Below are 13779 nucleotides of genomic sequence, written 5' to 3' on the forward strand. Positions count from 1 at the left end.
CCTTAATATACCATGATGTATTTTTGACATTTTATGCCATACTATACTAAGATGTTTTTTTGGCATTTTTAGGCCTAATCATAGTATTTCGTCTCATGCCTGACCATACTATGACGATTTTATGACCTTTTATGACTTAATATACTATGATGTATTTTTGACATTTTATGCCATACTATACTATGTCGTTTTTTGACATTTTTATGCGTCATTATATTATTTCGTCTCATGCCTGACCATACTATAACATTTTTATGAACTTTGAAGCCTTAATATACTGTGAGGTATTTTTAACATTTATTTAAATATATTTTTGGGGCTTTTATGCCTTTATTAGGCTGTCCGATGCGGGATTCGAACCAGGGCCAACTGCAGCGAAGACTGTAGCCTCTGCACATGGGACGACTGCTTAGACCACTACGCCACACGACACCCCAATTTTTTTGACATTTTTCTGCGATACTACACTAAGATCTTTTTTGGCATTTTTATGGCTAATTATAGTATTTCGTCTCATGCCTGACCATAATATGACGATTTTATAACCTTTTATGCCTTAACGGTGTGGCACCTCAGCATATGAGAGATGACCCATGGCGGCCCTTCGGAAGGGAGCGACTCAGAAGGCTGGGGCTGACATATGTTACTCAGCGTGACGAGCCGAGTCCGTAGACACCAAATTTGTGGACTTTGGACAAACTTTTCCGTTGTGACATTCACACTAGTCTTAATGGTGTGGCACCTCAGCATATGAGAGATGACCCATGGCGGCCCTTCGGAAGGGAGCGACTCAGAAGGCTGGGGCTGACATATGTTACTCAGCTTGACGAGCCGAGTCCGTAGACACCCAATTTGTGGACTTTTGACAAAATTTTTCGTCGCAGCAAGCGGGCCTCGGACACGTTTAACGAGGCATCCCTTCCGACGGGAGCGACTTCGAAGCCTGGGGCTGACATATGTTACTCAGCGTGACGAGCCGAGTCCGTAGATACCAAATTTGTGGACTTTCGAGAAAATTTTTCGGAAATTATTAAAACACAGAATTTAACCGTGTCTCCCGGCAGCATATGAGAGACCTCCCATGGCGGCCATTCGGAAGGGAGCGACTCAGAAGGCTGGGGCTGACATATGTTACTCAGCGTGACGAGCCGAGTCCGTAGACACCAAACTTGTGGACTTTGGACAAACTTTTCCGTTGCGACATTCACACTAGTCTTAATGGTGTGGCACCTCAGCATATGAGAGATGACCCTTCGGAAGGGAGCGACTCAGAAGGCTGGGGCTGACATATGTTACTCAGCGTGACGAGCCGAGTCCGTAGACACCAAACTTGTGGACTTTGGACAAACTTTTCCGTTGCGACATTCACACTAGTCTTAATGGTGTGGCACCTCAGCATATGAGAGATGACCCTTCGGAAGGGAGCGACTCAGAAGGCTGGGGCTGACATATGTTACTCAGCTTGACGAGCCGAGTCCGTAGACACCCAATTTGTGGACTTTTGACAAAATTTTTCGTCGCAGCAAGCGGGCCTCGGACACGTTTAACGAGGCATCCCTTCCGACGGGAGCGACTTCGAAGCCTGGGGCTGACATATGTTACTCAGCGTGACGAGCCGAGTCCGTAGATACCAAATTTGTGGACTTTCGAGAAAATTTTTCGGAAATTATTAAAACACAGAATTTAACCGTGTCTCCCGGCAGCATATGAGAGACCTCCCATGGCGGCCATTCGGAAGGGAGCGACTCAGAAGGCTGGGGCTGACATATGTTACTCAGCGTGACGAGCCGAGTCCGTAGACACCAAACTTGTGGACTTTGGACAAACTTTTCCGTTGCGACATTCACACTAGTCTTAATGGTGTGGCACCTCAGCATATGAGAGATGACCCTTCGGAAGGGAGCGACTCAGAAGGCTGGGGCTGACATATGTTACTCAGCTTGACGAGCCGAGTCCGTAGACACCCAATTTGTGGACTTTTGACAAAATTTTTCGTCGCAGCAAGCGGGCCTCGGACACGTTTAACGAGGCATCCCTTCCGACGGGAGCGACTTCGAAGCCTGGGGCTGACATATGTTACTCAGCGTGACGAGCCGAGTCCGTAGATACCAAATTTGTGGACTTTCGAGAAAATTTTTCGGAAATTATTAAAACACAGAATTTAACCGTGTCTCCCGCAGCATATGAGAGACCTCCCATGGCGGCCATTCGGAAGGGAGCGACTCAGAAGGCTGGGGCTGACATATGTTACTCAGCGTGACGAGCCGAGTCCGTAGACACCAAATTTGTGGACTTTGGACAAACTTTTCCGTTGCGACATTCACACTAGTCTTAATGGTGTGGCACCTCAGCATATGAGAGATGACCCTTCGGAAGGGAGCGACTCAGAAGGCTGGGGCTGACATATGTTACTCAGCTTGACGAGCCGAGTCCGTAGACACCCAATTTGTGGACTTTTGACAAAATTTTTCGTCGCAGCAAGCGGGCCTCGGACACGTTTAACGAGGCATCCCTTCCGACGGGAGCGACTCGAAGCCTGGGGCTGACATATGTTACTCAGCGTGACGAGCCGAGTCCGTAGATACCAAATTTGTGGACTTTCGAGAAAATTTTTCGGAAATTATTAAAACACAGAATTTAACCGTGTCTCCCGCAGCATATGAGAGACCTCCCATGGCGGCCATTCGGAAGGGAGCGACTCAGAAGGCTGGGGCTGACATATGTTACTCAGCGTGACGAGCCGAGTCCGTAGACACCAAACTTGTGGACTTTGGACAAACTTTTCCGTTGCGACATTCACACTAGTCTTAATGGTGTGGCACCTCAGCATATGAGAGATGACCCTTCGGAAGGGAGCGACTCAGAAGGCTGGGGCTGACATATGTTACTCAGCGTGACGAGCCGAGTCCGTAGACACCAAACTTGTGGACTTTGGACAAACTTTTCCGTTGCGACATTCACACTAGTCTTAATGGTGTGGCACCTCAGCATATGAGAGATGACCCTTCGGAAGGGAGCGACTCAGAAGGCTGGGGCTGACATATGTTACTCAGCTTGACGAGCCGAGTCCGTAGACAACCCAATTTGTGGACTTTTGACAAAATTTTTCGTCGCAGCAAGCGGGCCTCGGACACGTTTAACGAGGCATCCCTTCCGACGGGAGCGACTTCGAAGCCTGGGGCTGACATATGTTACTCAGCGTGACGAGCCGAGTCCGTAGATACCAAATTTGTGGACTTTCGAGAAAATTTTTCGGAAATTATTAAAACACAGAATTTAACCGTGTCTCCCGGCAGCATATGAGAGACCTCCCATGGCGGCCATTCGGAAGGGAGCGACTCAGAAGGCTGGGGCTGACATATGTTACTCAGCTTGACGAGCCGAGTCCGTAGACACCCAATTTGTGGACTTTTGACAAAATTTTTCGTCGCAGCAAGCGGGCCTCGGACACGTTTAACGAGGCATCCCTTCCGACGGGAGCGACTTCGAAGCCTGGGGCTGACATATGTTACTCAGCGTGACGAGCCGAGTCCGTAGATACCAAATTTGTGGACTTTCGAGAAAATTTTTCGGAAATTATTAAAACACAGAATTTAACCGTGTCTCCCGGCAGCATATGAGAGACCTCCCATGGCGGCCATTCGGAAGGGAGCGACTCAGAAGGCTGGGGCTGACATATGTTACTCAGCGTGACGAGCCGAGTCCGTAGACACCAAACTTGTGGACTTTGGACAAACTTTTCCGTTGCGACATTCACACTAGTCTTAATGGTGTGGCACCTCAGCATATGAGAGACCTCCATGGCGGCCATTCGGAAGGGAGCGACTTCGAAGCTGGGGCTGACATATGTTACTCAGCGTGACGAGCGAGTCCGTAGACACCAAACTTGTGGACTTTTGACAAAATTTTTCGTCGCAGCAAGCGGGCCTCGGACACGTTTAACGAGGCATCCCTTCCGACGGGAGCGACTTCGAAGCCTGGGGCTGACATATGTTACTCAGCGTGACGAGCCGAGTCCGTAGACACCAAACTTGTGGACTTTGGACAAACTTTTCCGTTGCCACATTCACACTAGTCTTAATGGTGTGGCACCTCAGCATATGAGAGATGACCCTTCGGAAGGGAGCGACTCAGAAGGCTGGGGCTGACATATGTTACTCAGCGTGACGAGCCGAGTCCGTAGACACCAAACTTGTGGACTTTGGACAAACTTTTCCGTTGCGACATTCACACTAGTCTTAATGGTGTGGCACCTCAGCATATGAGAGATGACCCTTCGGAAGGGAGCGACTCAGAAGGCTGGGGCTGACATATGTTACTCAGCTTGACGAGCCGAGTCCGTAGATACCAAATTTGTGGACTTTTGACAAAATTTTTCGTCGCAGCAAGCGGCCTCGGACACGTTTAACGAGGCATCCCTTCCGACGGGAGCGACTTCGAAGCCTGGGGCTGACATATGTTACTCAGCGTGACGAGCCGAGTCCGTAGATACCAAATTGTGGACTTTTGACAAAATTTTTCGGAAATTATTAAAACACAGAATTTAACCGTGTCTCCCGCAGCATATGAGAGACCTCCCATGGCGGCCATTCGGAAGGGAGCGACTCAGAAGGCTGGGGCTGACATATGTTACTCAGCGTGACGAGCCGAGTCCGTAGACACCAAACTTGTGGACTTTGGACAAACTTTTCCGTTGCGACATTCACACTAGTCTTAATGGTGTGGCACCTCAGCATATGAGAGATGACCCTTCGGAAGGGAGCGACTCAGAAGGCTGGGGCTGACATATGTTACTCAGCGTGACGAGCCGAGTCCGTAGACACCAAACTTGTGGACTTTGGACAAACTTTTCCGTTGCGACATTCACACTAGTCTTAATGGTGTGGCACCTCAGCATATGAGAGATGACCCTTCGGAAGGGAGCGACTCAGAAGGCTGGGGCTGACATATGTTACTCAGCTTGACGAGCCGAGTCCGTAGACACCCAATTTGTGGACTTTTGACAAAATTTTTCGTCGCAGCAAGCGGGCCTCGGACACGTTTAACGAGGCATCCCTTCCGACGGGAGCGACTTCGAAGCCTGGGGCTGACATATGTTACTCAGCGTGACGAGCCGAGTCCGTAGATACCAAATTTGTGGACTTTCGAGAAAATTTTTCGGAAATTATTAAAACACAGAATTTAACCGTGTCTCCCGGCAGCATATGAGAGACCTCCATTGGCGGCCATTCGGAAGGGAGCGACTCAGAAGGCTGGGGCTGACATATGTTACTCAGCGTGACGAGCCGAGTCCGTAGACACCAAACTTGTGGACTTTGGACAAACTTTTCCGTTGCGACATTCACACTAGTCTTAATGGTGTGGCACCTCAGCATATGAGAGATGACCCTTCGGAAGGAGCGACTCAGAAGGCTGGGGCTGACATATGTTACTCAGCTTGACGAGCCGAGTCCGTAGACACCCAATTGTGGACTTTTGACAAAATTTTTCGTCGCAGCAAGCGGGCCTCGGACACGTTTAACGAGGCATCCCTTCCGACGGGAGCGACTTCGAAGCCTGGGGCTGACATATGTTACTCAGCGTGACGAGCCGAGTCCGTAAATACCAAATTTGTGGACTTTCGAGAAAATTTTTCGGAAATTATTAAAACACAGAATTTAACCGTGTCTCCCGGCAGCATATGAGAGACCTCCCATGGCGGCCATTCGGAAGGGAGCGACTCAGAAGGCTGGGGCTGACATATGTTACTCAGCGTGACGAGCCGAGTCCGTAGACACCAAACTTGTGGACTTTGGACAAACTTTTCCGTTGCGACATTCACACTAGTCTTAATGGTGTGGCACCTCAGCATATGAGAGATGACCCTTCGGAAGGGAGCGACTCAGAAGGCTGGGGCTGACATATGTTACTCAGCGTGACGAGCCGAGTCCGTAGACACCAAACTTGTGGACTTTGGACAAACTTTTCCGTTGCGACATTCACACTAGTCTTAATGGTGTGGCACCTCAGCATATGAGAGATGACCCTTCGGAAGGGAGCGACTCAGAAGGCTGGGGCTGACATATGTTACTCAGCTTGACGAGCCGAGTCCGTAGACACCCAATTTGTGGACTTTTGACAAAATTTTTCGTCGCAGCAAGCGGGCCTCGGACACGTTTAACGAGGCATCCCTTCCGACGGGAGCGACTTCGAAGCCTGGGGCTGACATATGTTACTCAGCGTGACGAGCCGAGTCCGTAGATACCAAATTTGTGGACTTTCGAGAAAATTTTTCGGAAATTATTAAAACACAGAATTTAACCGTGTCTCCGGCAGCATATGAGAGACCTCCCATGGCGGCCATTCGGAAGGGAGCGACTCAGAAGGCTGGGGCTGACATATGTTACTCAGCGTGACGAGCCGAGTCCGTAGACACCAAACTTGTGGACTTTGGACAAACTTTTCCGTTGCGACATTCACACTAGTCTTAATGGTGTGGCACCTCAGCATATGAGAGATGACCCTTCGGAAGGGAGCGACTCAGAAGGCTGGGGCTGACATATGTTACTCAGCTTGACGAGCCGAGTCCGTAGACACCCAATTTGTGGACTTTTGACAAAATTTTTCGTCGCAGCAAGCGGGCCTCGGACACGTTTAACGAGGCATCCCTTCCGACGGGAGCGACTTCGAAGCCTGGGGCTGACATATGTTACTCAGCGTGACGAGCCGAGTCCGTAGATACCAAATTTGTGGACTTTCGAGAAAATTTTTCGGAAATTATTAAAACACAGAATTTAACCGTGTCTCCCGGCAGCATATGAGAGACCTCCCATGGCGGCCATTCGGAAGGGAGCGACTCAGAAGGCTGGGGCTGACATATGTTACTCAGCGTGACGAGCCGAGTCCGTAGACACCAAACTTGTGGACTTTGGACAAACTTTTCCGTTGCGACATTCACACTAGTCTTTTTTTTTTTTAGATATGTTTTTGGGCTTTTGTGCCTTTATTGGACAGGATAGTGGAGAGAGACAGGAAATGAGGAGGCAGAGAGAGGGGGAATGACATGCAGTAAAGGCCGTCCGATGCGGGACTCGAACCGGGGCCAACTGCAGCGAGGACTGTAGCCTCTACACATGGGGCGCCTGCTTAGACCACTACGCCACACGACGCCCCATTCACACTAGTCTTAATGGTGTGGCACCTCAGCATATGAGAGATGACCCTTCGGAAGGGAGCGACTCAGAAGGCTGGGGCTGACATATGTTACTCAGCGTGACGAGCCGAGTCCGTAGACACCAAACTTGTGGACTTTGGACAAACTTTTCCGTTGCGACATTCACACTAGTCTTAATGGTGTGGCACCTCAGCATATGAGAGATGACCTTCGGAAGGGAGCGACTCAGAAGGCTGGGGCTGACATATGTTACTCAGCTTGACGAGCCGAGTCCGTAGACACCCAATTTGTGGACTTTTGACAAAATTTTTCGTCGCAGCAAGCGGGCCTCGGACACGTTTAACGAGGCATCCCTTCCGACGGGAGCGACTTCGAAGCCTGGGGCTGACATATGTTACTCAGCGTGACGAGCCGAGTCCGTAGATACCAAATTTGTGGACTTTCGAGAAAATTTTTCGGAAATTATTAAAACACAGAATTTAACCGTGTCTCCCGGCAGCATATGAGAGACCTCCCATGGCGGCCATTCGGAAGGGAGCGACTCAGAAGGCTGGGGCTGACATATGTTACTCAGCGTGACGAGCCGAGTCCGTAGACACCAAACTTGTGGACTTTGGACAAACTTTTCCGTTGCGACATTCACACTAGTCTTAATGGTGTGGCACCTCAGCATATGAGAGATGACCCTTCGGAAGGGAGCGACTCAGAAGGCTGGGGCTGACATATGTTACTCAGCTTGACGAGCCGAGTCCGTAGACACCCAATTTGTGGACTTTTGACAAAATTTTTCGTCGCAGCAAGCGGGCCTCGGACACGTTTAACGAGGCATCCCTTCCGACGGGAGCGACTTCGAAGCCTGGGGCTGACATATGTTACTCAGCGTGACGAGCCGAGTCCGTAGATACCAAATTTGTGGACTTTCGAGAAAATTTTTCGGAAATTATTAAAACACAGAATTTAACCGTGTCTCCCGGCAGCATATGAGAGACCTCCCATGGCGGCCATTCGGAAGGAGCGACTCAGAAGGCTGGGGCTGACATATGTTACTCAGCGTGACGAGCCGAGTCCGTAGACACCAAACTTGTGGACTTTGGACAAACTTTTCCGTTGCGACATTCACACTAGTCTTAATGGTGTGGCACCTCAGCATATGAGAGATGACCCTTCGGAAGGGAGCGACTCAGAAGGCTGGGGCTGACATATGTTACTCAGCGTGACGAGCCGAGTCCGTAGACACCAAACTTGTGGACTTTGGACAAACTTTTCCGTTGCGACATTCACACTAGTCTTAATGTGTGGCACCTCAGCATATGAGAGATGACCCTTCGGAAGGGAGCGACTCAGAAGGCTGGGGCTGACATATGTTACTCAGCTTGACGAGCCGAGTCCGTAGACACCCAATTTGTGGACTTTTGACAAAATTTTTCGTCGCAGCAAGCGGGCCTCGACACGTTTAACGAGGCATTCCTTCCGACGGGAGCGACTTCGAAGCCTGGGGCTGACATATGTTACTCAGCGTGACGAGCCGAGTCCGTAGATACCAAATTTGTGGACTTTCGAGAAAATTTTTCGGAAATTATTAAAACACAGAATTTAACCGTGTCTCCCGGCAGCATATGAGAGACCTCCCATGGCGGCCATTCGGAAGGGAGCGACTCAGAAGGCTGGGGCTGACATATGTTACTCAGCTTGACGAGCCGAGTCCGTAGACACCCAATTTGTGGACTTTTGACAAAATTTTTCGTCGCAGCAAGCGGGCCTCGGACACGTTTAACTAGGCATCCCTTCCGACGGGAGCGACTTCGAAGCCTGGGGCTGACATATGTTACTCAGCGTGACGAGCCGAGTCCGTAGATACCAAATTTGTGGACTTTCGAGAAAATTTTTCGGAAATTATTAAAACACAGAATTTAACCGTGTCTCCCGGCAGCATATGAGAGACCTCCCATGGCGGCCTTCGGAAGGGAGCGACTCAGAAGGCTGGGGCTGACATATGTTACTCAGCGTGACGAGCCGAGTCCGTAGACACCAAACTTGTGGACTTTGGACAAACTTTTCCGTTGCGACATTCACACTAGTCTTTTTTTTTTTTTAGATATGTTTTTGGGCTTTTGTGCCTTTATTGGACAGGATAGTGTAGAGAGACAGGAAATGAGGAGGCAGAGAGAGGGGGGGAATGACATGCAGTAAAGGCCGTCCGATGCGGGACTCGAACCGGGGCCAACTGCAGCGAGGACTGTAGCCTCTACACATGGGGCGCTGCTTAGACCACTACGCCACACGACGCCCCATTCACACTAGTCTTAATGGTGTGGCACCTCAGCATATGAGAGATGACCCTTCGGAAGGAGCGACTCAGAAGGCTGGGGCTGACATATGTTACTCAGCGTGACGAGCCGAGTCCGTAGACACCAAACTTGTGGACTTTGGACAAACTTTTCCGTTGCGACATTCACACTAGTCTTAATGGTGTGGCACCTCAGCATATGAGAGATGACCCTTCGGAAGGGAGCGACTCAGAAGCTGGGGCTGACATATGTTACTCAGCTTGACGAGCCGAGTCCGTAGATACCAAATTTGTGGACTTTTGACAAAATTTTTCGTCGCAGCAAGCGGGCCTCGGACACGTTTAACGAGGCATCCCTTCCGACGGGAGCGACTTCGAAGCCTGGGGCTGACATATGTTACTCAGCGTGACGAGCCGAGTCCGTAGATACCAAATTTGTGGACTTTCGAGAAAATTTTTCGGAAATTATTAAAACACAGAATTTAACCGTGTCTCCCGGCAGCATATGAGAGACCTCCCATGGCGGCCATTCGGAAGGGAGCGACTCAGAAGGCTGGGGCTGACATATGTTACTCAGCGTGACGAGCCGAGTCCGTAGACACCAAACTTGTGGACTTTGGACAAACTTTTCCGTTGCGACATTCACACTAGTCTTAATGGTGTGGCACCTCAGCATATGAGAGATGACCCTTCGGAAGGGAGCGACTCAGAAGGCTGGGGCTGACATATGTTACTCAGCTTGACGAGCCGAGTCCGTAGACACCCAATTTGTGGACTTTTGACAAAATTTTTCGTCGCAGCAAGAGGGCCTCGGACACGTTTAACGAGGCATTCCTTCCGACGGGAGCGACTTCGAAGCCTGGGGCTGACATATGTTACTCAGCGTGACGAGCCGAGTCCGTAGATACCAAATTTGTGGACTTTCGAGAAAATTTTTCGGAAATTATTAAAACACAGAATTTAACCGTGTCTCCCGGCAGCATATGAGAGACCTCCCATGGCGGCCATTCGGAAGGGAGCGACTCAGAAGGCTGGGGCTGACATATGTTACTCAGCTTGACGAGCCGAGTCCGTAGACACCCAATTTGTGGACTTTTGACAAAATTTTTCGTCGCAGCAAGCGGGCCTCGGACACGTTTAACTAGGCATCCCTTCCGACGGGAGCGACTTCGAAGCCTGGGGCTGACATATGTTACTCAGCGTGACGAGCCGAGTCCGTAGATACCAAATTTGTGGACTTTCGAGAAAATTTTTCGGAAATTATTAAAACACAGAATTTAACCGTGTCTCCCGGCAGCATATGAGAGACCTCCCATGGCGGCCATTCGGAAGGGAGCGACTCAGAAGGCTGGGGCTGACATATGTTACTCAGCGTGACGAGCCGAGTCCGTAGACACCAAACTTGTGGACTTTGGACAAACTTTTCCGTTGCGACATTCACACTAGTCTTTTTTTTTTTTAGATATGTTTTTGGGCTTTTGTGCCTTTATTGGACAGGATAGTGGAGAGAGACAGGAAATGAGGAGGCAGGAGGAGAGGGGGAATGACATGCAGTAAAGGCCGTCCGATGCGGGACTCGAACCGGGGCCAACTGCAGCGAGGACTGTAGCCTCTACACATGGGGCGCCTGCTTAGACCACTACGCCACACGACGCCCCATTCACACTAGTCTTAATGGTGTGGCACCTCAGCATATGAGAGATGACCCTTCGGAAGGGAGCGACTCAGAAGGCTGGGGCTGACATATGTTACTCAGCGTGACGAGCCGAGTCCGTAGACACCAAACTTGTGGACTTTGGACAAACTTTTCCGTTGCGACATTCACACTAGTCTTAATGGTGTGGCACCTCAGCATATGAGAGATGACCCTTCGGAAGGAGCGACTCAGAAGGCTGGGGCTGACATATGTTACTCAGCTTGACGAGCCGAGTCCGTAGACACCCAATTTGTGGACTTTTGACAAAATTTTTCGTCGCAGCAAGCGGGCCTCGGACACGTTTAACGAGGCATCCCTTCCGACGGGAGCGACTTCGAAGCCTGGGGCTGACATATGTTACTCAGCGTGACAGGCCAGTCCGTAAATACAAATTTGTGGACTTTCGAGAAAATTTTTCGGAAATTATTAAAACACAGAATTTAACCGTGTCTCCCGGCAGCATATGAGAGACCTCCCATGGCGGCCATTCGGAAGGGAGCGATCAGAAGGCTGGGGCTGACATATGTTACTCAGCGTGACGAGCCGAGTCCGTAGACACCAAACTTGTGGACTTTGGACAACTTTTCCGTTGCGACATTCCACACTAGTCTTAATGGTGTGGCACCTCAGCATATGAGAGATGACCCTTCGGAAGGAGCGACTCAGAGGCTGGTCTGACATATGTTCTCAGCGGTGACGAGCCGAGTCCGTAGACACCAAACTTGTGGACTTTGGACAAACTTTTCCGTTGCGACATTCACACTAGTCTTAATGGTGTGGCACCTCAGCATATGAGAGATGACCCCTCGGAAGGAGCGACTCAGAAGGCTGGGGCTGACATATGTTACTCAGCTTGACGAGCCGAGTCCGTAGATACACCCTATTTGTGACTTTTGACAAAATTTTTCGTCGCAGCAAGCGGCCTGGACACGTTTAACGAGGCATCCCTTCCGACGGGAGCGACTTCGACGCCTGGGGCTGACATATGTTACTTCCGCGTGACGAGCCGAGTCCGTAGATACCAAATTTGGTGGACTTTTTCGAGAAAATTTTTCGGAAAATTATAAAACACAGATTTAACCGTGTCTCCCGGCAGCATATGAGAGACCTCCCAATGGCGGCCATTCGGAAGGGAGCGACTCAGAAGGCTGGGGCTGACAGTAGTTACTAGCGTGACGAGCCGAGTCCGTAGAACACCAAACTGAGACTTTGGACAAAACTTTACCGTTGCGACATTCACACTAGTCTTAATCGTGTGGCACCTCAGCATATGAGAGATGACCCTTCGGAAGGGAGCGACTCAGAAGGCTGGGGCTGACATATGTTACTCAGCGTGACGAGCCGAGTCCGTAGACACTAAACTTGTGGACTTTGGACAAACTTTTCCGTTGCGACATTCACACTAGTCTTAATGGTGTGGCACCTCAGCATATGAGAGATGACCCTTCTGAAGGTGAGCGACTCAGAAGGCTGGGGCTGACAAATGTTACTCAGCTTGACGAGCCGAGTCCGTAGACAAACCGATTAAATGTTGTGACTTTTGACAAAATTTTTCGTCGCAGCAAGAGGGCCTCGACACACGATTAACGAGGCATTCCTTCCGACGGGAGCGATTTCGAAGCCTGGGGCTGACATATGTTACCTCAGCGTGACGAGCCTGAGTCCGGTAGAGTACAAAATATGTGGACTTTCGAGAAAATTTTTCGGAAATTATTAAAACACAAAATTTAACCGTGTCCTCCCGGCAGCATATGAGAGACCTCCCAAGGGCGGCCATTCGGAAGGGAGCGACTCAGCAGGCTGGGGCTGACATATTTACTCAATCGTGACGAGCCGAGACCGTAGACACCAACTTGTGGACTTTGGACAAACTTTTCCGTTGCGACATTCACACTAGTCTTAATGGTGTGGCACCTCAGCATATGAGAGATGACCCTTCGGAAGGGAGCGACTCAGAAGGCTGGGGCTGACATATGTTACACAGCGTGACGAGCCGAGTCCGTAGACACCAAACTTGTGGACTTGGACAAACTTTTCCGTTGCGACATTCACACTAGTCCTTAATGGTGTGGCACCTCAGCATATGAGAGATGACCCTTCGGAAGGGAGCGACTCATAAGGGCTGGGCTGACATATGTTTCTCAGCTTGACGAGCCGAGTCCGTAGACACCCAATTTGTGGACCTTTGACAAAATTTTTCGTCGCAGCAAGCGGGCCTCGGACACGTTTAAACTAGGCATCCCTTCCGACTGGAGCGACTTCGAAGCCTGGGGCTGACATATGTTTCTCAGCGTGACGAGCCGAGTCCGTAGATACCAAATTTGTGGACTTTCGCGAAAATTTTTCGGAAATTATTAAAACACAGAATTTAACCGTGTCTCCCGGCAGCATATGAGAGACCTCCCATGGCGGCCATTCGGAAGGGAGCGACTCAGAAGGCTGGGGCTGACATATGTTACTCAGCGTGACGAGCCGAGTCCGTAGACACCAAACTTTTGGACTTTGGACAAACTTTTCCGTTGCGACATTCACCACTAGTCTTAATCGTGTGTGGCACCTCAGCATATGAGAGATGACCCTTCGGAAGGGAGCGACTCAGAAGGCTGGGGCTTGACATAGTTACTCAGCGTGTACGAGCCGAGA

This window comes from Seriola aureovittata, chromosome 4 (genome assembly GCF_021018895.1).
Source record: "Seriola aureovittata isolate HTS-2021-v1 ecotype China chromosome 4, ASM2101889v1, whole genome shotgun sequence".
Lineage (NCBI taxonomy): Eukaryota > Metazoa > Chordata > Actinopteri > Carangiformes > Carangidae > Seriola > Seriola aureovittata.